This window comes from Oncorhynchus gorbuscha, unplaced genomic scaffold, assembly GCF_021184085.1.
Source record: "Oncorhynchus gorbuscha isolate QuinsamMale2020 ecotype Even-year unplaced genomic scaffold, OgorEven_v1.0 Un_scaffold_3560, whole genome shotgun sequence".
NCBI lineage: Eukaryota > Metazoa > Chordata > Actinopteri > Salmoniformes > Salmonidae > Oncorhynchus > Oncorhynchus gorbuscha.
Window position 1 is genome coordinate 13,043 of NW_025747768.1, and position 27,233 is coordinate 40,275.

General features: G+C 39.0%; 1 pseudogene; it reads left to right on the forward strand.

The window, feature by feature from the left end:
- LOC124027924 lies at positions 1-27,233 on the forward strand (annotated as a pseudogene).

Below are 27,233 nucleotides of genomic sequence, written 5' to 3' on the forward strand. Positions count from 1 at the left end.
TAAGCGGCTGGTGGTGGTGGTACCCAATGAGACATCCTTCCAAGGGCGGCGTGCATACACCAGCGAGGATGAGGCATGGCGGTCCTACTTGGAGAACCCTCTGACTGCAGCCACTAAGGCCATGATGAGCATCAATGGAGACGAGGACTCTGCTGCAGCCCTGGGACTGCTCTACGACTATTACAAGGTGAGAAAGTTACAAAGTTCACTATTACTACTACCACTACTATCACTATCACTACTATCACTAATACTACAACTACTATTCCTAATACTACTATCTCTACTACTACTACTACTATCAATATCAATACTATCACTAATACTACTACTACTATCACTAATACTATGACTACTACTACTACTACTACTATCACTACCACTACTATCACTACTACTACTACTATTACTACTATCACTACTACTATCACTACTGCTACTACTATCACTATCACTAATACTACTACTATCACTGATACTACTACAACTACTACTATCACTACTACTACTACTACTTCTACTACTACTACTACTACTTCTCCTACTACTACTACTATCACTACTACTACTACTACTACTACTACTACTACTACTACTACTACTACTACTACTATCACTACTACTACTATTTTTATCACTATCACTACTACTACTATTAATACTACTGTCACTACTACTATCAGTATTGCTACTATCACTAGTATAACTATTAATACTACTACTATCACTACTACTACTATCACTAGTACTACTATTAATACTACTGTCACTACTACTATCACTACTACTACTATCACTAGAATGACTACTACTATCACTAATACTATCACTGCTACTACTACTATCACTATCACTAGTACTACTACTACTATCACTATCATTACTACTACTACTACTATCACTAGTACTACTACTATCACTACAACTACTACTACTACTATCACCATGCCTAGTACTACTATCACTACTACTACTACTACTACTACTACTACTACTACTACTACTATCACTAGTACTATCACTAGTACTAGTACTACTACTACTATCACTAGTACTATCACTAGTACTACTACTACTACTACTACTACTCAAATCAAATCAAATCAAATTTATTTATATAGCCCTTCGTACATCAGCTGATATCTCAAAGTGCTGTACAGAAACCCAGCCTAAAACCCCAAACAGCAAACAATGCAGGTGTAAAAGCACGGTGGCTAGGAAAAACTCCCTAGAAAGGCCAAAACCTAGGAAGAGAGGAACCGGGCTATGTGGGGTGGCCAGTCCTCTTCTGGCTGTGCCGGGTAGAGATTATAACAGAACATGACCAAGATGTTCAAATGTTCATAAATGACCAGCATGGTCAAATAATAATAAGGCAGAACAGTTGAAACTGGAGCAGCAGCACAGTCAGGTGGACTGGGGACAGCAAGGAGCCATCATGTCAGGTAGTCCTGGGGCACGGTCCTAGGGCTCAGGTCCTCCGAGAGAGAGAAAGAAAGAGAGAATTAGAGAGAGCATATGTGGGGTGGCCAGTCCTCTTCTGGCTGTGCCGGGTGGAGATTATAACAGAACGTGGCCAAGATGTTCAAATGTTCATAAATGACCAGCATGGTTGAATAATAATATCACTAGTACTATCACTAGTACTACTACTACTACTACTATCACTAGTACTACTACTACTACTATCACTAGTACTATCACTAGTACTATCACTAGTACTATCACTAGTACTATCACTAGTACTAGCACTAGTACTATCACTAGTACTACTACTAATATCACTAGTACTATCACTAGTACTACTACTACTACCACTAGCACTACTACTACTATCACTAGTACTACTACTACTATCACTAGTACTATCACCAGTACTACTACTACTACTATCACTAGTACTATCACCAGTACTACTACTACTATCACTAGTACTACTACTACTATCACTAGTACTATCACTAGTACTATTACTACTATCACTAGTACTATCACTAGTACTATCACTAGTACTACTACTACTACTACTACTATCACTAGTACTATCACTAGTACTACTACTACTATCACTAGTACTATCACTAGTACTATCACTAGTACTATCACTAGTACTACTACTACTATCACTAGTACTATCACTAGTACTACTACTACTACTACTATCACTAGTACTATCACTATCATTACTACTACTACTACTACTATCACTATCATTACTACTACTACTACTACTACTACTACTACTACTACTACTACTACTATCACTATCATTACTACTACTACATTTACATTTACATTTAAGTCATTTAGCACTACTACTACTACTACTACTACTACTACTACTATCACTAGTACTACTACTATCACTACAACTACTACTACTACTATCACCATGCCTAGTACTACTATCACTACTACTACTACTACTACTATCACTAGTACTATCACTAGTACTAGTACTACTACTACTACTACTATCACTAGTACTATCACTAGTACTACTACTACTACTACTACTGTCACTACTACTATCACTAGTACTATCACTAGTACTACTACTACTACTACTACTACTATCACTAGTACTATCACTAGTACTACTACTACTACTACTATCACTAGTACTATCACTACTACTACTACTACTACTACTACTACTACTACTACTATCACTAGTACTACTACTACTATCACTACTACTACTACTATCACTAGTACTACTACTATTATCACTACTACTACTACTACTACTACTACTACTACTATCACTACTACTATCATTATCACTACTATTACTATCACTACTACTACTATCACTACTACTATCACTACTACCACTACTACTATCACTATCACTACTACTACTACTACTACTACCACTACTACTATCACTATCACTACTACTACTATGACTACTACTACTACTACTACTATCACTACAACCACTACTACTATCACTATCACTACTACTACTATCACTACTACTACCATCACTAGTACTACTATCACTACTACTACTACTACTACTACTAGTATCACTATCACTACTACTATCATTACTACTACCATCACTAGTACTACTTCTACTATCACTAGTACTATCACTACTGCTACTACTATCACTATCACTAATACTACTACTATCACTGATACTACTACAACTACTACTATCACTACTACTACTACTACTTCTACTACTACTACTACTACTTCTCCTACTACTACTACTATCACTACTACTACTACTACTACTACTACTACTACTACTATTACTACTATCACTAGTACTATCACTACTGCTACTACTATCACTATCACTAATACTACTACTATCACTGATACTACTACAACTACTACTATCACTACTACTACTACTACTTCTACTACTACTACTACTACTTCTCCTACTACTACTACTATCACTACTACTACTACTACTACTACTACTACTACTACTACTACTATCACTACTACTACTTTTATCACTATCACTACTACTACTATTAATACTACTGTCACTACTACTATCAGTATTGCTACTATCACTAGTATTACTATTAATACTACTACTATCACTACTACTACTATCACTAGTACTACTATTAATACTACTGTCACTACTACTATCACTACTACTACTATCACTAGAATGACTACTACTATCACTAATACTATCACTGCTACTACTACTAACACTATCACTAGTACTACTACTACTATCACTATCATTACTACTACTACTACTATCACTAGTACTACTACTATCACTACAACTACTACTACTACTATCACCATGCCTAGTACTACTATCACTACTACTACTACTACTACTACTACTACTACTACTACTACTACTACTACTACTACTATCACTAGTACTATCACTAGTACTAGTACTACTACTACTATCACTAGTACTATCACTAGTACTACTACTACTACTACTATCACTAGTACTATCACTAGTACTACTACTACTACTACTATCACTAGTACTACTACTACTAGTACTATCACTAGTACTATCACTAGTACTATCACTAGTACTACTACTACTACTACTACTGCTAGTACTAGTACTATCATTAGTACTACTACTAATATCACTAGTACTATCACTACTACTACTACTACTATCACTAGTACTACTACTACTATCACTAGTACTACTACTACTATCACTAGTACTATCACTAGTACTACTACTACTATCACTAGTACTATCACTAGTACTACTACTACTATCACTAGTACTACTACTACTATCACTAGTACTATCACTAGTACTATCACTAGTACTATTACTACTATCACTAGTACTATCACTAGTACTACTACTACTACTACTACTACTATCACTACTACTATCACTAGTACTACTACTACTATCACTAGTACTATCACTAGTACTATCACTAGTACTACTACTACTATCACTAGTACTACTTCTACTATCACTAGTACTATCACTAGTACTACTACTACTACTACTATCACTAGTACTATCACTATCATTACTACTACTACTACTACTATCACTATCATTACTACTACTACTACTACTACTACTACTACTACTACTACTACTACTACTACTATCACTATCATTACTACTACTACATTTACATTTACATTTAAGTCATTTAGCACTACTACTACTACTACTACTACTATCACTATCATTACTACTACTACTACTACTACTATCACTAGTACTACTACTATCACTACAACTACTACTACTACTATCACCATGCCTAGTACTACTATCACTACTACTACTACTACTACTATCACTAGTACTATCACTAGTACTAGTACTACTACTACTACTACTACTACTACTACTACTACTACTACTGTCACTACTACTATCACTAGTACTATCACTAGTACTACTACTACTACTACTACTATCACTAGTACTATCACTAGTACTACTACTACTACTACTATCACTAGTACTATCACTACTACTACTACTACTACTACTACTACTACTATCACTAGTACTACTACTACTATCACTACTACTACTACTATCACTAGTACTACTACTATTATCACTACTACTACTACTACTACTACTACTATCACTACTACTATCATTATCACTACTACTACTATCACTACTACTACTATCACTACTACTATCACTACTACCACTACTACTATCACTATCACTACTACCACTACTACTACTACCACTACTACTATCACTATCACTACTACTACTATGACTACTACTACTACTACTACTATCACTACAACCACTACTACTATCACTATCACTACTACTACTATCACTACTACTACCATCACTAGTACTACTATCACTACTACTACTACTACTACTACTAGTATCACTATCACTACTACTATCATTACTACTACCATCACTAGTACTACTTCTACTATCACTAGTACTACTACTACAATCACTACTAATATCACTATCGCTAGTACTACTACTATCACTACTACTACTACTACTACTACTACTACTACTGCTACTATCACTACTACTATCATTATCACTAGTACTACTACTACTACTATCACTAGTACTACTACTATCACTACTACTACTACTACTACTACTACTACTACTACTACCACTACTACTACTACTATCACTACTACTACTACTACTATCACTATCATTACTACTACTACATTTACATTTACATTTAAGTCATTTAGCACTACTACTACTACTACTACTACTATCACTATCATTACTACTACTACTACTACTACTATCACTAGTACTACTACTATCACTACAACTACTACTACTACTATCACCATGCCTAGTACTACTATCACTACTACTACTACTACTACTACTATCACTAGTACTATCACTAGTACTAGTACTACTACTACTACTACTACTACTACTACTACTGTCACTACTACTATCACTAGTACTATCACTAGTACTACTACTACTACTACTACTATCACTAGTACTATCACTAGTACTACTACTACTACTACTACTATCACTAGTACTATCACTACTACTACTACTACTACTACTACTACTACTACTACTATCACTAGTACTACTACTACTATCACTACTACTACTACTATCACTAGTACTACTACTATTATCACTACTACTACTACTACTACTACTACTATCACTACTACTATCATTATCACTACTACTACTATCACTACTACTACTATCACTACTACTATCACTACTACCACTACTACTATCACTATCACTACTACCACTACTACTACTACCACTACTACTATCACTATCACTACTACTACTATGACTACTACTACTACTACTACTATCACTACAACCACTACTACTATCACTATCACTACTACTACTATCACTACTACTACCATCACTAGTACTACTATCACTACTACTACTACTACTACTACTAGTATCACTATCACTACTACTATCATTACTACTACCATCACTAGTACTACTTCTACTATCACTAGTACTACTACTACAATCACTACTAATATCACTATCGCTAGTACTACTACTATCACTACTACTACTACTACTACTACTACTACTACTACTACTGCTACTATCACTACTACTATCATTATCACTAGTACTACTACTACTACTATCACTAGTACTACTACTATCACTACTACTACTACTACTACTACTACTACTACTACCACTACTACTACTACTATCACTACTATCACTACTACTACTACTACTATCACTACTACTACTACTATCACTACTACTACTGTCACTACTACTACTATCACTACTACTATCATTATCACTAGTACTACTACTATCACTACTACCAGCACTATCACTAGTACTATCACTACTACCACTACTACTACTACTATCACTACTACTACTACTACTATCACTACTACTACTACTATCACTACTACTACTGTCACTACTACTACTATCACTACTACTATCATTATCACTAGTACTACTACCACTGCTGCATCCCTGGGACTGCTCTACAACTATTACAAGGTGAGAAAGTTATAGAGTTCACTATTACTACTACTACTATTCCTAATACTAATATCACTACTACTACTACTACTACTATCACTAATACTATGACTACTACTACTGTCACTACCACTACTATCACTACTACTACTACTACTACTACTACTATTACTACTATCACTACAGCTACTACTACTATCACTATCACAAAACTACTACTATCACTAATACGAATACTACTACTATCACTACTACTACTACTACTATCACTATCACTACTATCACTAATACTAATACTACTACTATCACTAATACTATGGCTACTACTACTGTCACTACCACTACTATCACTACTACTACTACTACTACTACTACTACTACTACTATCACTACTACTATCATTATCACTAGTATTACTACCACTGCTGCATCCCTGGGACTGCTCTACAACTATTACAAGGTGAGCAAGTTATAGAGTTCACTATTACTACTACTACTATTCCTAATACTAATATCTCTACTACTACTACTACTATCACTCCTACTACTATCACTAATACTACTACCACTACTATCACTAATACTATGACTACTACTACTGTCACTACCACTACTATCACTACTACTACTACTACTACTACTACTATCACTAATACTACTACTACGATCACTAATACTATGACTACTACTACTGTCACTACTACTACTATCACTACTACTATCATTATCACTAGTACTACTACCACTGCTGCATCCCTGGGACTGCTCTACAACTATTACAAGGTGAGCAAGTTATAGAGTTCACTATTACTACTACTACTATTCCTAATACTAATATCTCTACTACTACTACTACTATCACTATCACTACTATCACTAATACTACTACTACTACTATCACTAATACTATGACTACTACTACTAATACTACTGCTGCTACGACTGCTACTACAACTATTGCAACTACTGCTACTGCTACTACTACTACTGCTACTGCTACTGCTGCTACTACTGCTACTGCTACTACTACTACTACTGCTACTACTACTACTACTGTTGCTACTGCTGCTACGAATGCTACTACAACTATTGCAACTACTGCTACTGCTACTGCTACTGCTACTGCTACTGCTACTGCTACTGCTACTACTACTACTACTGCTACTACTACTACTACTGTTGCTACTGCTGCTACGACTGCTACTACAACTATTGCAACTACTGCTACTGCTACTACTACTACTACTGCTACTGCTACTGCTGCTACTACTGCTACTGCTACTACTACTACTACTGCTACTACTACTACTACTACTGTTGCTACTGCTGCTACGACTGCTACTACAACTATTGCAACTACTACTACTGCTACTGCTACTGCTACTGCTACTGCTACTGCTACTGCTACTACTACTACTACTGCTACTACTACTACTACTGTTGCTACTGCTGCTACGACTGCTACTACAACTATTGCAACTACTACTACTGCTACTGCTACTGCTGCTATTTTCACATAATGGACGTTATTTTCTTCTATATGGATTGAATAGAGCAGTAACACCTTGTTGGATGATGTCATTCCCCTGGACACATAGTGGATATTCTTTTCTCCTCAGGTTCCTAAAGAAAAGAGACTGTTGCCCATCGCCAAAGTGGTTGAGATTTCAGAGGAGCAGGAAAAGAGGTCAGTGCATTTCATAGCCAACATGTAATATCCGTAGGATATACATTTTTTTTACATAATTTATAGGAAAGACAACCTACCATTTTAAGCACATCACTTATAGTCCTTGATATCCAGGTTAATTTCTGACACCAATAACTGAATTTTAGTCATTGTGATTTTGACTGTAAATCACAGAAACTCGTTTAACCTATGGGGAAAACTGTACTGATATCACCTCATAGATTGGATATGTGGGTCGTTCCACCAATTCGGTGCCTTTTGAGAAGTGTAACTTGGTGAAATAAAATGTTGGTTTCACCAACTTTTAACATTCTGTCATAAATAGCACAAGTTCAAAAAGGACTATAGTAAGTGACTATTTAGTGCCAAATAAAATAAAATAGTTGACGATTTCATCTTAAAACAGGCATGATTCCCCTTGTGACAGGGGGATTCTTGTTGTGTGCAACAGGGAGTGACAATTGAATGCAAGCTTCACAAAAAAATGTAACTGTTGAAACATCTCTAGCCTGTCTATCTATGGATAACAGGATAACAGGATAACAGGGTAACAGGATAACAGGGTAACAGGATAACCGGATAACAAGGTAACAGGGTAACAGGATAACAGGATAACAGGATAACAGGGTAACAGGATAACAGGGTAACAGGATAACAGGGTAACAGGATAACAGGATAACAGGGTAACAGGATAACAGAATAACAGGATAACAGGGTAACCGGATAACAAGGTAACAGGGTAACAGGATAACAGGGTAACAGGATAACAGGGTAACAGGATAACAGGGTAACAGGATAACAGGATAACAGGGTAACAGGATAACAGGATAACAGGATAACAGGGTAACAGGATAACAGGGTAACAGGATCACAGGATAACAGGATAACAGAATAACAGGATAACAGGGTAACCGGATAACAAGGTAACAGGGTAACAGGATAACAGGGTAACAGGATAACAGGGTAACAGGATAACAGGGTAACAGGGTAACAGGATAACAGGGTAACAGGATAACAGGGTAACAGGATAACAGGATAACAGGGTAACAGGGTAACAGGGTAACAGGGTAACAGGATAACAGGGTAACAGGGTAACAGGATAACAGGATAACAGGGTAACAGGGTAACAGGATAACAGGGTAACAGGGTAACAGGGTAACAGGGTAACAGGATAACAGGGTAACAGGGTAACAGGGTAACAGGATAACAGGGTAACAGGATAACAGGATAACAGGGTAACAGGATAACAGGGTAACAGGGTAACAGGATAACAGGATAACAGGGTAACAGGGTAACAGGGTAACAGGGTAACAGGATAACAGGGTAACAGGGTAACAGGATAACAGGGTAACAGGGTAACAGGGTAACAGGGTTGACGTGTTTTGTTTGGCCCGCTCACTTTTTCACCACAAAAAATTTCGAAAAATAGAGATGTTTAATGTTTCTTTTGAAACATTTATTTCAAAGGAATAGTTTGACCATATTAAAACGAAATTTCAGTTTAAATAAAAGGGTTGACCTGAAAATGAATGACTAATCACATGAAATAAATAATAATCTTCAGAAATGACTTTGTCAAAGCAACAATAGAACGAGGGCTTTACAATGATGGTGAAATGACTTTGTCAAAGCAACAATAGAACGAGGGCTTTGCAATGATGGTGAAATTACTTTGTCAAAGCAACAATAGAACGAGGGCATTACAATGATGGTGAAATGACTTTGTCAAAGCAACAATAGAATGAGGGCTTTACAATGATGGTGAAATTACTTTGTCAAAGCAACAATAGAACGAGGGCTTTACAATGATGTTGAAATGTGAAGAAATCTTTGGATGGGTTGAAATCCTCCTCAAAGTGATACAAGGTTGACAGAGGGACATGTCAAAATGCTGAATTTAGGCACGTTAGCCTATATTCATGTAAAAATCGGATTTGGTCACGATCGTTGGAAGCATACTAGGACCAACGTGCAGCGTGATCTGGGTTCCACATCTTTTTATTTAAAGTAAGTGAACCACACAACAAAACAATAAACGAAATGTGACGCCAATGGCGTGCTAACAGGTAACTACACATAAACAATATATCCCACAAACACAAGTGAGAAAAATGCTAGTTAAATATGATCCCCAATTAGAGACAACGATTACCGGCTGCCTCTAATTGGGAATCATACAAATCACCAACATAGAAATACTAAACTAGAACCCCACATAGAAAATATAAACTAGAATTCACCCCAGTCACGCCCTGACCTACTATACCATAGAGAAACAAAGGCTCTCCATGGTCAGGGCGTGACAGATTTATTGAATTCTCCATGTGGTCTATATTAAGGCCACTTCATTTCATTTAACAGCCTTTTAAAATTAAATAAATATCAAAAAGGACACAAAATGCACTCTTTGGTGGAATGACCCATGTAATATGTTTCCACCAGTTCAGTAGGTTCCACCTGAATGCTGTTCTTCTCTGATGCTGTTACAGGGGAGGCTCGGGGACCAGCATCAACGGCCAGCAGGGTGACAACATAGAGATGGTGGACAACCGAGTCCAGGTGCTGAAGTCTGTCCCAGTCAACCTGTCCCTCAACACTGACCACCTGGACAAGAGAGTCAACATGTCCCTCAACACTGACCACCTGGACAAGAGGGAGGAGTATGGGGCGGGGACGGGTGATGGACCTGGGGCTATTGCCTTGGTGAAGGCAGAGATGTATGCCCCGGTGTTCATGGGTCCTGGGGTTGGGACGGGGGTGCACTACCGAGTAGAGGGCGAGGAGCAGGAGTCAAGGGTCGTCTATGAACAGATGAGTCCGTATGTATCCGATGTGTCAATAGTTAGTCACGGAGGATACGTTAAGGAGGACCAGCGCAGCACGCCTGATGACAGCCCGTATGAAGAGGAGAGCGATGTGGTAAGAGGATGTTAGGACTTATGTGTTAATCATGTATATTCTTAAGTTAAGTTAAAAGCCCAGTGCAGTTAAAAACCTGATATTCCTATTCCACACTGAGGTTGGTATAATACTGTGACATTGTGAAAATGATGATAATGCCCATTTAGCGTTTGCTATTGGAATAGACTGCCACAAGTTTCAGCCTGTTTTGGTAGGATGGCGTTTTGGCTTGGCTGGTGAGACATCGCCAAGCGGTATATTGATTAATAGACCAATAAGAAACAGAGTTCCAAACCCCTCTGCCAATAACAGCTAGTTTTCTGTTTCCCTCCCCACTCAGACCACTACCAGACAGTTCTTGCTTGAGAAATTCCTCTTTGCTATTTTTGACCATTTTTATTTAAAACATTCACAGTAAGGTACTTCATTGTTACTCAGCAATGTTTTGATATTGAGATAACGGCTGTACTGGACCTTAAAGCTATAACACCACGGCCAAAACTCATTACAATCACATTACAACTTAGAATGATGTGATTGCAACCTGTCTGCCCACTTGGGAAGGATACTTCCCTTTAACAAATTGTTGATGCTGATGCCCCAATATGCTATAGAACTGGAAAAGCCAAAATGTCAGTAAATGAACCAAAGTGTTGATTAACTTCCTCTAAATGTACCATAGTTGGTTCCCCTTTCCTTGTCTGACTGACTGCCTGACACATTCATGTTTCCCCCAACAGAAATACCACACACCCAAGTCTATAGCACAGGAAGAGTTTATCTTCGACCAACAAGTAGTGTAAGTCACTACTCCAAACACATCCACAACATACTGTCCAATTAGACAATATACAGCATTTTTGTTGGCTGAGATATCCACCAGGCATATCTACAGACTAATCATGTGTTGTGTCTTCTAACAGGGATACATTTCAGTACAAGCTGGAAGCCACCAGATCACTGCGTGTGAAGCAGGGGGGAGGGGCCCATGACGTACCTGAACAAGGGCCAGTTCTACGCTGTGACGCTCAGCGAGCTGGGAGCTAACAAACGCCTGAGACATCCAATCAGCAAAGTCAGGGTGAGTTGAAGAATGAGAACGAAGAAAGCACATCTTTAGTACTCTGGGAGCTAACTAGCACATCTTTAGGAGTACTCTGGGAACTAACTAGCACATCTTTAGTACTCTGGGAACTAACTAGCACATCTTTAGTACTCTGGGAGCTAACTAGCACATCTTTAGTAATCTGGAAGCTAACTAGCACATCTTTAGGAGTACTCTGGGAACTAACTAGCACATCTTTAGGAGTACTCTGGGAACTAACTAGCACATCTTTAGGAGTACTCTGGGAACTAACTATCACATCTTTAGGAGTACTCTGGGAACTAACTAGCACATCTTTAGGAGTACACTGGGAACTAACTAGCACATCTTTAGGAGTACTCTGGGAACTAACTAGAACATCTTTAGAGTACTCTGGGAACTAACTAGCACATCTTTAGGAGTACTCTGGGAACTAACTAGCACATCTTTAGGAGTACTCTGGGAACTAACTAGCACATCTTTAGGAGTACTCTGGGAACTAACTAGCACATCTTTAGGAGTACTCTGGGAACTAACTAGCACATCTTTAGGAGTACTCTGGGAACTAACTAGCACATCTTTAGGAGTACTCTGGGAACTAACTAGCACATCCTTAGTACTCTGGGAACTAACTATCACATCTTTAGTAATCTGGGAGCTAACTAGCACATCTTTAGTTCTCTGGGAGTTAACTAGCACATCTTTAGTACTCTGGGAGTTAACTAGCACATCTTTAGTAATCTGGGAGCTAACTAGCACATCTTTAGTACTCTGGGAGTTAACTAGCACATCTTTAGGAGCACTCTGAGATAACTAGCACAGTTTTAGTAATCTGGGAGCTAACTAGCACATCTTTAGGAGTACTCTGGGAGTTAACTAGCACATATTTAGGAGTACTCTGGGAGTTAACTAGCACATCTTTAGGAGTACTCTGGGAACTAACTAGCACATCTTTAGGAGTACTCTGGGAACTAACTAGCACATCTTTAGTACTCTGGGAACTAACTATCACATCTTTAGTAATCTGGGAGCTAACTAGCACCTCTTTAGTTCTCTGGGAGTTAACTAGCACATCTTTAGTACTCTGGGAGTTAACTAGCACATCTTTAGTAATCTGGGAGCTAACTAGCACATCTTTAGTACTCTGGGAGTTAACTAGCACATCTTTAGGAGCACTCTGAGATAACTAGCACATTTTTAGTAATCTGGGAGCTAACTAGCACATCTTTAGGAGTACTCTGGGAGTTAACTAGCACATATTTAGGAGTACTCTGGGAGTTAACTAGCACATCTTTAGTACTCTGGGAGTTAACTAGCACATATTTAGGAGTACTCTGGGAGTTAACTAGCACATCTTTAGTACTCTGGGAGTTAACTATCACATCTTTAGGGGTACTCTGGGAACTAACTAGCACATCTTTAGTACTCTGGGAGTTAACTAGCACATCTTTAGGAGCACTCTGAGATAACTAGCACATTTTTAGTAATCTGGGAGCTAACTAGCACATCTTTAGGAGTACTCTGGGAGTTAACTAGCACATATTTAGGAGTACTCTGGGAGTTAACTAGCACATCTTTAGGAGTACTCTGGGAACTAACTAGCACATCTTTAGGAGTACTCTGGGAACTAACTAGCACATCTTTAGTACTCTGGGAACTAACTATCACATCTTTAGTAATCTGGGAGCTAACTAGCACATCTTTAGTTCTCTGGGAGTTAACTAGCACATCTTTAATACTCTGGGAGTTAACTAGCACATCTTTAGTAATCTGGGAGCTAACTAGCACATCTTTAGTACTCTGGGAGTTAACTAGCACATCTTTAGGAGTACTCTGGGAACTAACTAGCACATCTTTAGGAGTACTCTGGGAACTAACTAGCACATCTTTAGGAGTACTCTGGGAACTAACTAGAACATCTTTAGGAGTACTCTGGGAACTAACTAGCACATCTTTAGGAGTACTCTGGGAACTAACTAGCACATCTTTAGGAGTACTCTGGAACTAACTATCACATCTTTAGGAGTACTCTGGGAACTAACTAGCACATCTTTAGGAGTACTCTGGGAACTAACTAGCACATCTTTAGGAGTACTCTGGGAACTAACTAGCACATCTTTAGGAGTACTCTGGGAACTAACTAGCACATCTTTAGTACTCTGGGAACTAACTATCACATCTTTAGTAATCTGGGAGCTAACTAGCACATCTTTAGTTCTCTGGGAGTTAACTAGCACATATTTAATACTCTGGGAGTTAACTAGCACATCTTTAGTAATCTGGGAGCTAACTAGCACATCTTTAGTACTCTGGGAGTTAACTAGCACATCTTTAGGAGTACTCTGGGAACTAACTAGCACATCTTTAGGAGTACTCTGGGAACTAACTAGCACATCTTTAGGAGTACTCTGGGAACTAACTAGAACATCTTTAGGAGTACTCTGGGAACTAACTAGCACATCTTTAGGAGTACTCTGGAACTAACTAGCACATCTTTAGGAGTACTCTGGGAACTAACTATCACATCTTTAGGAGTACTCTGGGAACTAACTAGCACATCTTTAGGAGTACTCTGGGAACTAACTAGCACATCTTTAGGAGTACTCTGGGAACTAACTAGCACATCCTTAGTACTCTGGGAACTAACTATCACATCTTTAGTAATCTGGGAGCTAACTAGCACATCTTTAGTTCTCTGGGAGTTAACTAGCACATATTTAATACTCTGGGAGTTAACTAGCACATCTTTAGTAATCTGGGAACTAACTAGCACATCTTTAGTACTCTGGGAGTTAACTAGCACATCTTTAGGAGCACTCTGAGATAACTAGCACATTTTTAGTAATCTGGGAGCTAACTAGCACATCTTTAGGAGTACTCTGGGAGTTAACTAGCACATCTTTAGGAGTACTCTGGGAACTAACTAGCACATCTTTAGGAGTACTCTAGGAACTAACTAGCACATCTTTAGTACTCTGGGAACTAACTATCACATCTTTAGGAGTTCTCTGGGAGTTAACTAGCACATCTTTAGTTCTCTGGGAGTTAACTAGCACATCTTTAGTACTCTGGGAGTTAACTAGCACATCTTTAGTAATCTGGGAGCTAACTAGCACATCTTTAGTACTCTGGGAGTTAACTAGCACATCTTTAGGAGTACTCTGGGAGTTAACTAGCACATATTTAGGAGTACTCTGGGAGTTAACTAGCACATCTTTAGTACTCTGGGAGTTAACTAGCACATATTTAGTTCTCTGGGAGTTAACTAGCACATCTTTAGTACTCTGGGAGTTAACTAGCACATCTTTAGGAGTACTCTGGGAGTTAACTAGCACATATTTAGGAGTACTCTGGGAGTTAACTAGCACATCTTTAGTACTCTGGGAGTTAACTAGCACATATTTAGGAGTACTCTGGGAGTTAACTAGCACATCTTTAGTACTCTGGGAGTTAACTATCACATCTTTAGGGGTACTCTGGGAACTAACTAGCACATCTTTAGTACTCTGGGAGTTAACTAGCACATCTTTAGGAGCACTCTGAGATAACTAGCACATTTTTAGTAATCTGGGAGCTAACTAGCACATCTTTAGGAGTACTCTGGGAGTTAACTAGCACATATTTAGGAGTACTCTGGGAGTTAACTAGCACATCTTTAGGAGTACTCTGGGAACTAACTAGCACATCTTTAGGAGTACTCTGGGAACTAACTAGCACATCTTTAGTACTCTGGGAACTAACTATCACATCTTTAGTAATCTGGGAGCTAACTAGCACATCTTTAGTTCTCTGGGAGTTAACTAGCACATCTTTAATACTCTGGGAGTTAACTAGCACATCTTTAGTAATCTGGGAGCTAACTAGCACATCTTTAGTACTCTGGGAGTTAACTAGCACATCTTTAGGAGTACTCTGGGAACTAACTAGCACATCTTTAGAGTACTCTGGGAACTAACTAGCACATCTTTAGGAGTACTCTGGGAACTAACTAGAACATCTTTAGGAGTACTCTGGGAACTAACTAGCACATCTTTAGGAGTACTCTGGGAACTAACTAGCACATCTTTAGGAGTACTCTGAGAACTAACTATCACATCTTTAGGAGTACTCTGGGAACTAACTAGCACATCTTTAGGAGTACTCTGGGAACTAACTAGCACATCTTTAGGAGTACTCTGGGAACTAACTAGCACATCTTTAGGAGTACTCTGGGAACTAACTAGCACATCTTTAGTACTCTGGGAACTAACTATCACATCTTTAGTAATCTGGGAGCTAACTAGCACATCTTTAGTTCTCTGGGAGTTAACTAGCACATATTTAATACTCTGGGAGTTAACTAGCACATCTTTAGTAATCTGGGAGCTAACTAGCACATCTTTAGTACTCTGGGAGTTAACTAGCACATCTTTAGGAGTACTCTGGGAACTAACTAGCACATCTTTAGGAGTACTCTGGGAACTAACTAGCACATCTTTAGGAGTACTCTGGGAACTAACTAGAACATCTTTAGGAGTACTCTGGGAACTAACTAGCACATCTTTAGAGTACTCTGGGAACTAACTAGCACATCTTTAGGAGTACTCTGGGAACTAACTATCACATCTTTAGGAGTACTCTGGGAACTAACTAGCACATCTTTAGAGTACTCTGGGAACTAACTAGCACATCTTTAGGAGTACTCTGGGAACTAACTAGCACATCTTTAGGAGTACTCTGGGAACTAACTAGCACATCCTTAGTACTCTGGGAACTAACTATCACATCTTTAGTAATCTGGGAGCTAACTAGCACATCTTTAGTTCTCTGGGAGTTAACTAGCACATATTTAATACTCTGGGAGTTAACTAGCACATCTTTAGTAATCTGGGAACTAACTAGCACATCTTTAGTACTCTGGGAGTTAACTAGCACATCTTTAGGAGCACTCTGAGATAACTAGCACATTTTTAGTAATCTGGGAGCTAACTAGCACATCTTTAGAGTACTCTGGGAGTTAACTAGCACATCTTTAGGAGTACTCTGGGAACTAACTAGCACATCTTTAGGAGTACTCTAGGAACTAACTAGCACATCTTTAGTACTCTGGGAACTAACTATCACATCTTTAGGAGTTCTCTGGGAGTTAACTAGCACATCTTTAGTTCTCTGGGAGTTAACTAGCACATCTTTAGTACTCTGGGAGTTAACTAGCACATCTTTAGTAATCTGGGAGCTAACTAGCACATCTTTAGTACTCTGGGAGTTAACTAGCACATCTTTAGGAGTACTCTGGGAGTTAACTAGCACATATTTAGGAGTACTCTGGGAGTTAACTAGCACATCTTTAGTACTCTGGGAGTTAACTAGCACATATTTAGTTCTCTGGGAGTTAACTAGCACATCTTTAGTACTCTGGGAGTTAACTAGCACATCTTTAGTAATCTGGGAGCTAACTAGCACATCTTTAGTACTCTGGGAGTTAACTAGCACATCTTTAGGAGTACTCTGGGAGAGCACATATTTAGGTGTACTCTGGGAGTTAACAGCACATCTTTAGTACTCTGGGAGTTAACTAGCACATATTTAGGAGTACTCTGGGAGTTAACTAGCACATCTTTAGTACTCTGGGAGTTAACTATCACATCTTTAGGGGTACTCTGGGAACTAACTAGCACATCTTTAGTACTCTGGGAGTTAACTAGCACATCTTTAGGAGCACTCTGAGATAACTAGCACATTTTTAGTAATCTGGGAGCTAACTAGCACATCTTTAGGAGTACTCTGGGAGTTAACTAGCACATATTTAGGAGTACTCTGGGAGTTAACTAGCACATCTTTAGGAGTACTCTGGGAACTAACTAGCACATCTTTAGGAGTACTCTGGGAACTAACTAGCACATCTTTAGTACTCTGGGAACTAACTATCACATATTTAGTAATCTGGGAGCTAACTAGCACATCTTTAGTTCTCTGGGAGTTAACTAGCACATCTTTAATACTCTGGGAGTTAACTAGCACATCTTTAGTAATCTGGGAGCTAACTAGCACATCTTTAGTACTCTGGGAGTTAACTAGCACATCTTTAGAGTACTCTGGGAACTAACTAGCACATCATTAGTACTCTGGGAACTAACTAGCACATCTTTAGGAGTACTCTGGGAACTAACTAGAACATCTTTAGGAGTACTCTGGGAACTAACTAGCACATCTTTAGGAGTACTCTGGGAACTAACTAGCTCATCTTTAGGAGTACTCTGGGAACTAACTATCACATCTTTAGGAGTACTCTGGGAACTAACTAGCACATCTTTAGGAGTACTCTGGGAACTAACTAGCACATCTTTAGGAGTACTCTGGGAACTAACTAGCACATCTTTAGGAGTACTCTGGGAACTAACTAGCACATCCTTAGTACTCTGGGAACTAACTATCACATCTTTAGTAATCTGGGAGCTAACTAGCACATCTTTAGTTCTCTGGGAGTTAACTAGCACATCTTTAGTACTCTGGGAGTTAACTAGCACATCTTTAGTAATCTGGGAGCTAACTAGCACATCTTTAGTACTCTGGGAGTTAACTAGCACATCTTTAGGAGCACTCTGAGATAACTAGCACATTTTTAGTAATCTGGGAGCTAACTAGCACATCTTTAGGAGTACTCTGGGAGTTAACTAGGACATATTTAGGAGTACTCTGGGAGTTAACTAGCACATCTTTAGGAGTACTCTGGGAACTAACTAGCACATCTTTAGGAGTACTCTGGGAACTAACTAGCACATCTTTAGTACTCTGGGAACTAACTATCACATCTTTAGTAATCTGGGAGCTAACTAGCACCTCTTTAGTTCTCTGGGAGTTAACTAGCACATCTTTAGTACTCTGGGAGTTAACTAGCACATCTTTAGTAATCTGGGAGCTAACTAGCACATCTTTAGTACTCTGGGAGTTAACTAGCACATCTTTAGGAGCACTCTGAGATAACTAGCACATTTTTAGTAATCTGGGAGCTAACTAGCACATCTTTAGGAGTTCTCTGGGAGTTAACTAGCACATATTTAGGAGTACTCTGGGAGTTAACTAGCACATATTTAGGAGTACTCTGGGAGTTAACTAGCACATCTTTAGTACTCTGGGAGTTAACTAGCACATATTTAGGAGTACTCTGGGAGTTAACTAGCACATCTTTAGTACTCTGGGAGTTAACTATCACATCTTTAGGGGTACTCTGGGAACTAACTAGCACATCTTTAGTACTCTGGGAGTTAACTAGCACATCTTTAGGAGCACTCTGAGATAACTAGCACATTTTTAGTAATCTGGGAGCTAACTAGCACATCTTTAGGAGTACTCTGGGAGTTAACTAGCACATATTTAGGAGTACTCTGGGAGTTAACTAGCACATCTTTAGGAGTACTCTGGGAACTAACTAGCACATCTTTAGGAGTACTCTGGGAACTAACTAGCACATCTTTAGTACTCTGGGAACTAACTATCACATCTTTAGTAATCTGGGAGCTAACTAGCACATCTTTAGTTCTCTGGGAGTTAACTAGCACATCTTTAATACTCTGGGAGTTAACTAGCACATCTTTAGTAATCTGGGAGCTAACTAGCACATCTTTAGTACTCTGGGAGTTAACTAGCACATCTTTAGGAGTACTCTGGGAACTAACTAGCACATCTTTAGGAGTACTCTGGGAACTAACTAGCACATCTTTAGGAGTACTCTGGGAACTAACTAGAACATCTTTAGGAGTACTCTGGGAACTAACTAGCACATCTTTAGGAGTACTCTGGGAACTAACTAGCACATCTTTAGGAGTACTCTGGGAACTAACTATCACATCTTTAGGAGTACTCTGGGAACTAACTAGCACATCTTTAGGAGTACTCTGGGAACTAACTAGCACATCTTTAGGAGTACTCTGGGAACTAACTAGCACATCTTTAGGAGTACTCTGGGAACTAACTAGCACATCTTTAGTACTCTGGGAACTAACTATCACATCTTTAGTAATCTGGGAGCTAACTAGCACATCTTTAGTTCTCTGGGAGTTAACTAGCACATATTTAATACTCTGGGAGTTAACTAGCACATCTTTAGTAATCTGGGAGCTAACTAGCACATCTTTAGTACTCTGGGAGTTAACTAGCACATCTTTAGGAGTACTCTGGGAACTAACTAGCACATCTTTAGGAGTACTCTGGGAACTAACTAGCACATCTTTAGGAGTACTCTGGGAACTAACTAGAACATCTTTAGGAGTACTCTGGGAACTAACTAGCACATCTTTAGGAGTACTCTGGGAACTAACTAGCACATCTTTAGGAGTACTCTGGGAACTAACTATCACATCTTTAGGAGTACTCTGGGAACTAACTAGCACATCTTTAGGAGTACTCTGGGAACTAACTAGCACATCTTTAGGAGTACTCTGGGAACTAACTAGCACATCTTTAGGAGTACTCTGGGAACTAACTAGCACATCCTTAGTACTCTGGGAACTAACTATCACATCTTTAGTAATCTGGGAGCTAACTAGCACATCTTTAGTTCTCTGGGAGTTAACTAGCACATATTTAATACTCTGGGAGTTAACTAGCACATCTTTAGTAATCTGGGAACTAACTAGCACATCTTTAGTACTCTGGGAGTTAACTAGCACATCTTTAGGAGCACTCTGAGATAACTAGCACATTTTTAGTAATCTGGGAGCTAACTAGCACATCTTTAGGAGTACTCTGGGAGTTAACTAGCACATCTTTAGGAGTACTCTGGGAACTAACTAGCACATCTTTAGGAGTACTCTAGGAACTAACTAGCACATCTTTAGTACTCTGGGAACTAACTATCACATCTTTAGGAGTTCTCTGGGAGTTAACTAGCACATCTTTAGTTCTCTGGGAGTTAACTAGCACATCTTTAGTACTCTGGGAGTTAACTAGCACATCTTTAGTAATCTGGGAGCTAACTAGCACATCTTTAGTACTCTGGGAGTTAACTAGCACATCTTTAGGAGTACTCTGGGAGTTAACTAGCACATATTTAGGAGTACTCTGGGAGTTAACTAGCACATCTTTAGTACTCTGGGAGTTAACTAGCACATATTTAGTTCTCTGGGAGTTAACTAGCACATCTTTAGTACTCTGGGAGTTAACTAGCACATCTTTAGTAATCTGGGAGCTAACTAGCACATCTTTAGTACTCTGGGAGTTAACTAGCACATCTTTAGGAGTACTCTGGGAGTTAACTAGCACATATTTAGGTGTACTCTGGGAGTTAACTAGCACATCTTTAGTACTCTGGGAGTTAACTAGCACATATTTAGGAGTACTCTGGGAGTTAACTAGCACATCTTTAGTACTCTGGGAGTTAACTATCACATCTTTAGGGGTACTCTGGGAACTAACTAGCACATCTTTAGTACTCTGGGAGTTAACTAGCACATCTTTAGGAGCACTCTGAGATAACTAGCACATTTTTAGTAATCTGGGAGCTAACTAGCACATCTTTAGGAGTACTCTGGGAGTTAACTAGCACATATTTAGGAGTACTCTGGGAGTTAACTAGCACATCTTTAGGAGTACTCTGGGAACTAACTAGCACATCTTTAGGAGTACTCTGGGAACTAACTAGCACATCTTTAGTACTCTGGGAACTAACTATCACATATTTAGTAATCTGGGAGCTAACTAGCACATCTTTAGTTCTCTGGGAGTTAACTAGCACATCTTTAATACTCTGGGAGTTAACTAGCACATCTTTAGTAATCTGGGAGCTAACTAGCACATCTTTAGTACTCTGGGAGTTAACTAGCACATCTTTAGGAGTACTCTGGGAACTAACTAGCACATCATTAGGAGTACTCTGGGAACTAACTAGCACATCTTTAGGAGTACTCTGGGAACTAACTAGAACATCTTTAGGAGTACTCTGGGAACTAACTAGCACATCTTTAGGAGTACTCTGGGAACTAACTAGCTCATCTTTAGGAGTACTCTGGGAACTAACTATCACATCTTTAGGAGTACTCTGGGAACTAACTAGCACATCTTTAGGAGTACTCTGGGAACTAACTAGCACATCTTTAGGAGTACTCTGGGAACTAACTAGCACATCTTTAGGAGTACTCTGGGAACTAACTAGCACATCCTTAGTACTCTGGGAACTAACTATCACATCTTTAGTAATCTGGGAGCTAACTAGCACATCTTTAGTTCTCTGGGAGTTAACTAGCACATCTTTAGTACTCTGGGAGTTAACTAGCACATCTTTAGTAATCTGGGAGCTAACTAGCACATCTTTAGTACTCTGGGAGTTAACTAGCACATCTTTAGGAGCACTCTGAGATAACTAGCACATTTTTAGTAATCTGGGAGCTAACTAGCACATCTTTAGGAGTACTCTGGGAGTTAACTAGGACATATTTAGGAGTACTCTGGGAGTTAACTAGCACATCTTTAGGAGTACTCTGGGAACTAACTAGCACATCTTTAGGAGTACTCTGGGAACTAACTAGCACATCTTTAGTACTCTGGGAACTAACTATCACATCTTTAGTAATCTGGGAGCTAACTAGCACCTCTTTAGTTCTCTGGGAGTTAACTAGCACATCTTTAGTACTCTGGGAGTTAACTAGCACATCTTTAGTAATCTGGGAGCTAACTAGCACATCTTTAGTACTCTGGGAGTTAACTAGCACATCTTTAGGAGCACTCTGAGATAACTAGCACATTTTAGTAATCTGGGAGCTAACTAGCACATCTTTAGGAGTTCTCTGGGAGTTAACTAGCACATATTTAGGAGTACTCTGGGAGTTAACTAGCACATATTTAGGAGTACTCTGGGAGTTAACTAGCACATCTTTAGTACTCTGGGAGTTAACTAGCACATATTTAGGAGTACTCTGGGAGTTAACTAGCACATCTTTAGTACTCTGGGAGTTAACTATCACATCTTTAGGGGTACTCTGGGAACTAACTAGCACATCTTTAGTACTCTGGGAGTTAACTAGCACATCTTTAGGAGCACTCTGAGATAACTAGCACATTTTTAGTAATCTGGGAGCTAACTAGCACATCTTTAGGAGTACTCTGGGGTTAACTAGCACATATTTAGGAGTACTCTGGGAGTTAACTAGCACATCTTTAGGAGTACTCTGGGAACTAACTAGCACATCTTTAGGAGTACTCTGGGAACTAACTAGCACATCTTTAGTACTCTGGGAACTAACTATCACATCTTTAGTAATCTGGGAGCTAACTAGCACATCTTTAGTTCTCTGGGAGTTAACTAGCACATCTTTAATACTCTGGGAGTTAACTAGCACATCTTTAGTAATCTGGGAGCTAACTAGCACATCTTTAGTACTCTGGGAGTTAACTAGCACATCTTTAGGAGTACTCTGGGAACTAACTCGCACATCTTTAGGAGTACTCTGGGAACTAACTAGCACATCTTTAGGAGTACTCTGGGAACTAACTAGAACATCTTTAGAGTACTCTGGGAACTAACTAGCACATCTTTAGGAGTACTCTGGGAACTAACTAGCACATCTTTAGGAGTACTCTGGGAACTAACTATCACATCTTTAGGAGTACTCTGGGAACTAACTAGCACATCTTTAGGAGTACTCTGGGAACTAACTAGCACATCTTTAGGAGTACTCTGGGAACTAACTAGCACATCTTTAGGAGTACTCAAACTAACTAGCACATCTTTAGTACTCTGGGAACTAACTATCACATCTTTAGTAATCTGGGAGCTAACTAGCACATCTTTAGTTCTCTGGGGTTAACTAGCACATATTTAATACTCTGGGAGTTAACTAGCACATCTTTAGTAATCTGGGAGCTAACTAGCACATCTTTAGTACTCTGGGAGTTAACTAGCACATCTTTAGGAGTACTCTGGGAACTAACTAGCACATCTTTAGGAGTACTCTGGGAACTAACTAGCACATCTTTAGGAGTACTCAAGAACTAACTAGAACATCTTTAGGAGTACTCTGGGAACTAACTAGCACATCTTTAGGAGTACTCTGGGAACTAACTAGCACATCTTTAGGAGTACTCTGGGAACTAACTATCACATCTTTAGGAGTACTCTGGAACTAACTAGCACATCTTTGGAGTACTCTGGGAACTAACTAGCACATCTTTAGGAGTACTCTGGGAACTAACTAGCACATCTTTAGGAGTACTCTGGGAACTAACTAGCACATCCTTAGTACTCTGGGAACTAACTATCACATCTTTAGTAATCTGGGAGCTAACTAGCACATCTTTAGTTCTCTGGGAGTTAACTAGCACATCTTTAGTACTCTGGGAGCTAACTAGCACATCTTTAGTACTCTGGGAGTTAACTAGCACATCTTTAGGAGCACTCTGAGATAACTAGCACATTTTTAGTAATCTGGGAGCTAACTAGCACATCTTTAGTACTCTGGGAGCTAACTAGCACATCTTTAGTTCTCTGGGAGTTAACTAGCACATCTTTAGGAGTACTCTGGGAACTAACTAGCACATCTTTAGGAGTACTCTGGGAACTAACTAGCACATATTTAGTACTCTGGGAACTAACTATCACATCTTTAGTAATCTGGGAGCTAACTAGCACATCTTTAGTTCTCTGGGAGTTAACTAGCACATCTTTAGTACTCTGGGAGTTAACTAGCACATCTTTAGTAATCTGGGAGCTAACTAGCACATCTTTAGTACTCTGGGAGTTAACTAGCACATCTTTAGGAGCACTCTGAGATAACTAGCACATTTTTAGTAATCTGGGAGCTAACTAGCACATCTTTAGGAGTACTCTGGTAGTTAACTAGCATCTTTAGAGTACTCTGGGAGTTAACTAGCACATATTTAGGAGTACTCTGGGAGTTAACTAGCACATCTTTAGTACTCTGGGAGTTAACTAGCACATATTTAGGAGTACTCTGGGAGTTAACTAGCACATCTTTAGTACTCTGGGAGTTAACTATCACATCTTTAGGGGTACACTGGGAACTAACTAGCACATCTTTAGTACTCTGGGAGTTAACTAGCACATCTTTAGGAGCACTCTGAGATAACTAGCACATTTTTAGTAATCTGGGAGCTAACTAGCACATCTTTAGGAGTACTCTGTGAACTAACTAGCACATCTTTAGTACTCTGGGAGCTAACTAGCACATCTTTAGTACTCTGGGAGCTAACTAGCACATCTTTAGTACTCTGGGAGCTAACTAGCACATATTTAGGAGTACTCTGGGAGCTAACTAGCACATCTTTAGTACTCTGGGAGTTAACTCACATCTTTAGTACTCTGGGAGCTAACTAGCACATCTTTAGTACTCTGGGAGCTAACTAGCACATCTTTAGTACTCTGGGAGCTAACTAGCACATCTTTAGAGACTCTGGGAGTTAACTATCACATTTTTAACTCTGGGAGCTAACTGGCATCTTTAGTTCTCTGGGAGCTAACTATCACATCTTTAGTTCTCTGGGAGCTAAATAGCTTTTGAGTATAAAATAATGATAATTTAGAAGTGTCCTTGTTTTTGAAAGAAAAGTACATTTTTGTCCATTAAAATAACATCAAATTGATCGGAAACACAGTGTAGACATTGTAAATGTTGTAAATGATTATTGTTGCTTGAAACAGCTGATTTTTAGGTGTACGGAGGCCCATTATCAGCAACCATCACTCCTGTGTTCCAATGGCATGTTGTGTTAGCTAATCCAAGTTTATAGTTTTAAAACGCTATTTGATCATTATAAAACCCTTTTGCAATTATGTTAGCACAGCTGAAAACTGTTGTCTGATTAAAGAAGCAATAAAACTGGCCTTCTTTAAACTAGTTGAGTATCTGGAGCATCAGCATTTGTGGGTTTGATTACAGGCTCAAATGGCCAGAAACAACAAACTTCTGAAACTCGTCCGTCTATTCTTGTTATGAGAAATGAAGGCTATTTCATGCAAGAAATTGCCAAGAAACTGAAGACCAACGCTGTGTACTACTCCTTCACAGATCACAAACGGGCTCTAACCAGAATAGAAAGAGGAGTGGGAGGTAAGCACCACTGAGCAAGAGGACAAGTACATTAGAGTGTCTAGACTAAGTCCTCAACTGGCAGCTCCATTAAATAGTACCCACACAACACCAGTCTACGTCAACAGTGAAGAAGTCGGGATGCTGGCCTTCTAGGTAAGAGTTCCAAAGAAAAGCCTTATCTCAGACTAATTCAAATATAAGATTAAGTTAGGCAAAATAACAAATTTAGGCTTTTCTGAGGGCAAAAGTGGGGCAACTCAATCTATATATTTTCTGGACCGCAAATAGATTTAGACAAAAAAAAATTGTAAAAAATCTGAGTGACTCTCAGTTGAATTTCCTAATCCCGATGTGGCCCTCAAGCCCAAACGTTTGCCCATCCCTGATCTACAGTAATGTTGCTAATCACGTCCTGTCTCTATTCCTCTGACACAGAGTGTCATCATGGTGGTGTTCAGTGAAGACAAGAACAGAGACGAACAGCTGAAGTACTGGAAGTACTGGCACTCCCGCCAACACACTGCTAAACAGAGAGTACTAGACATA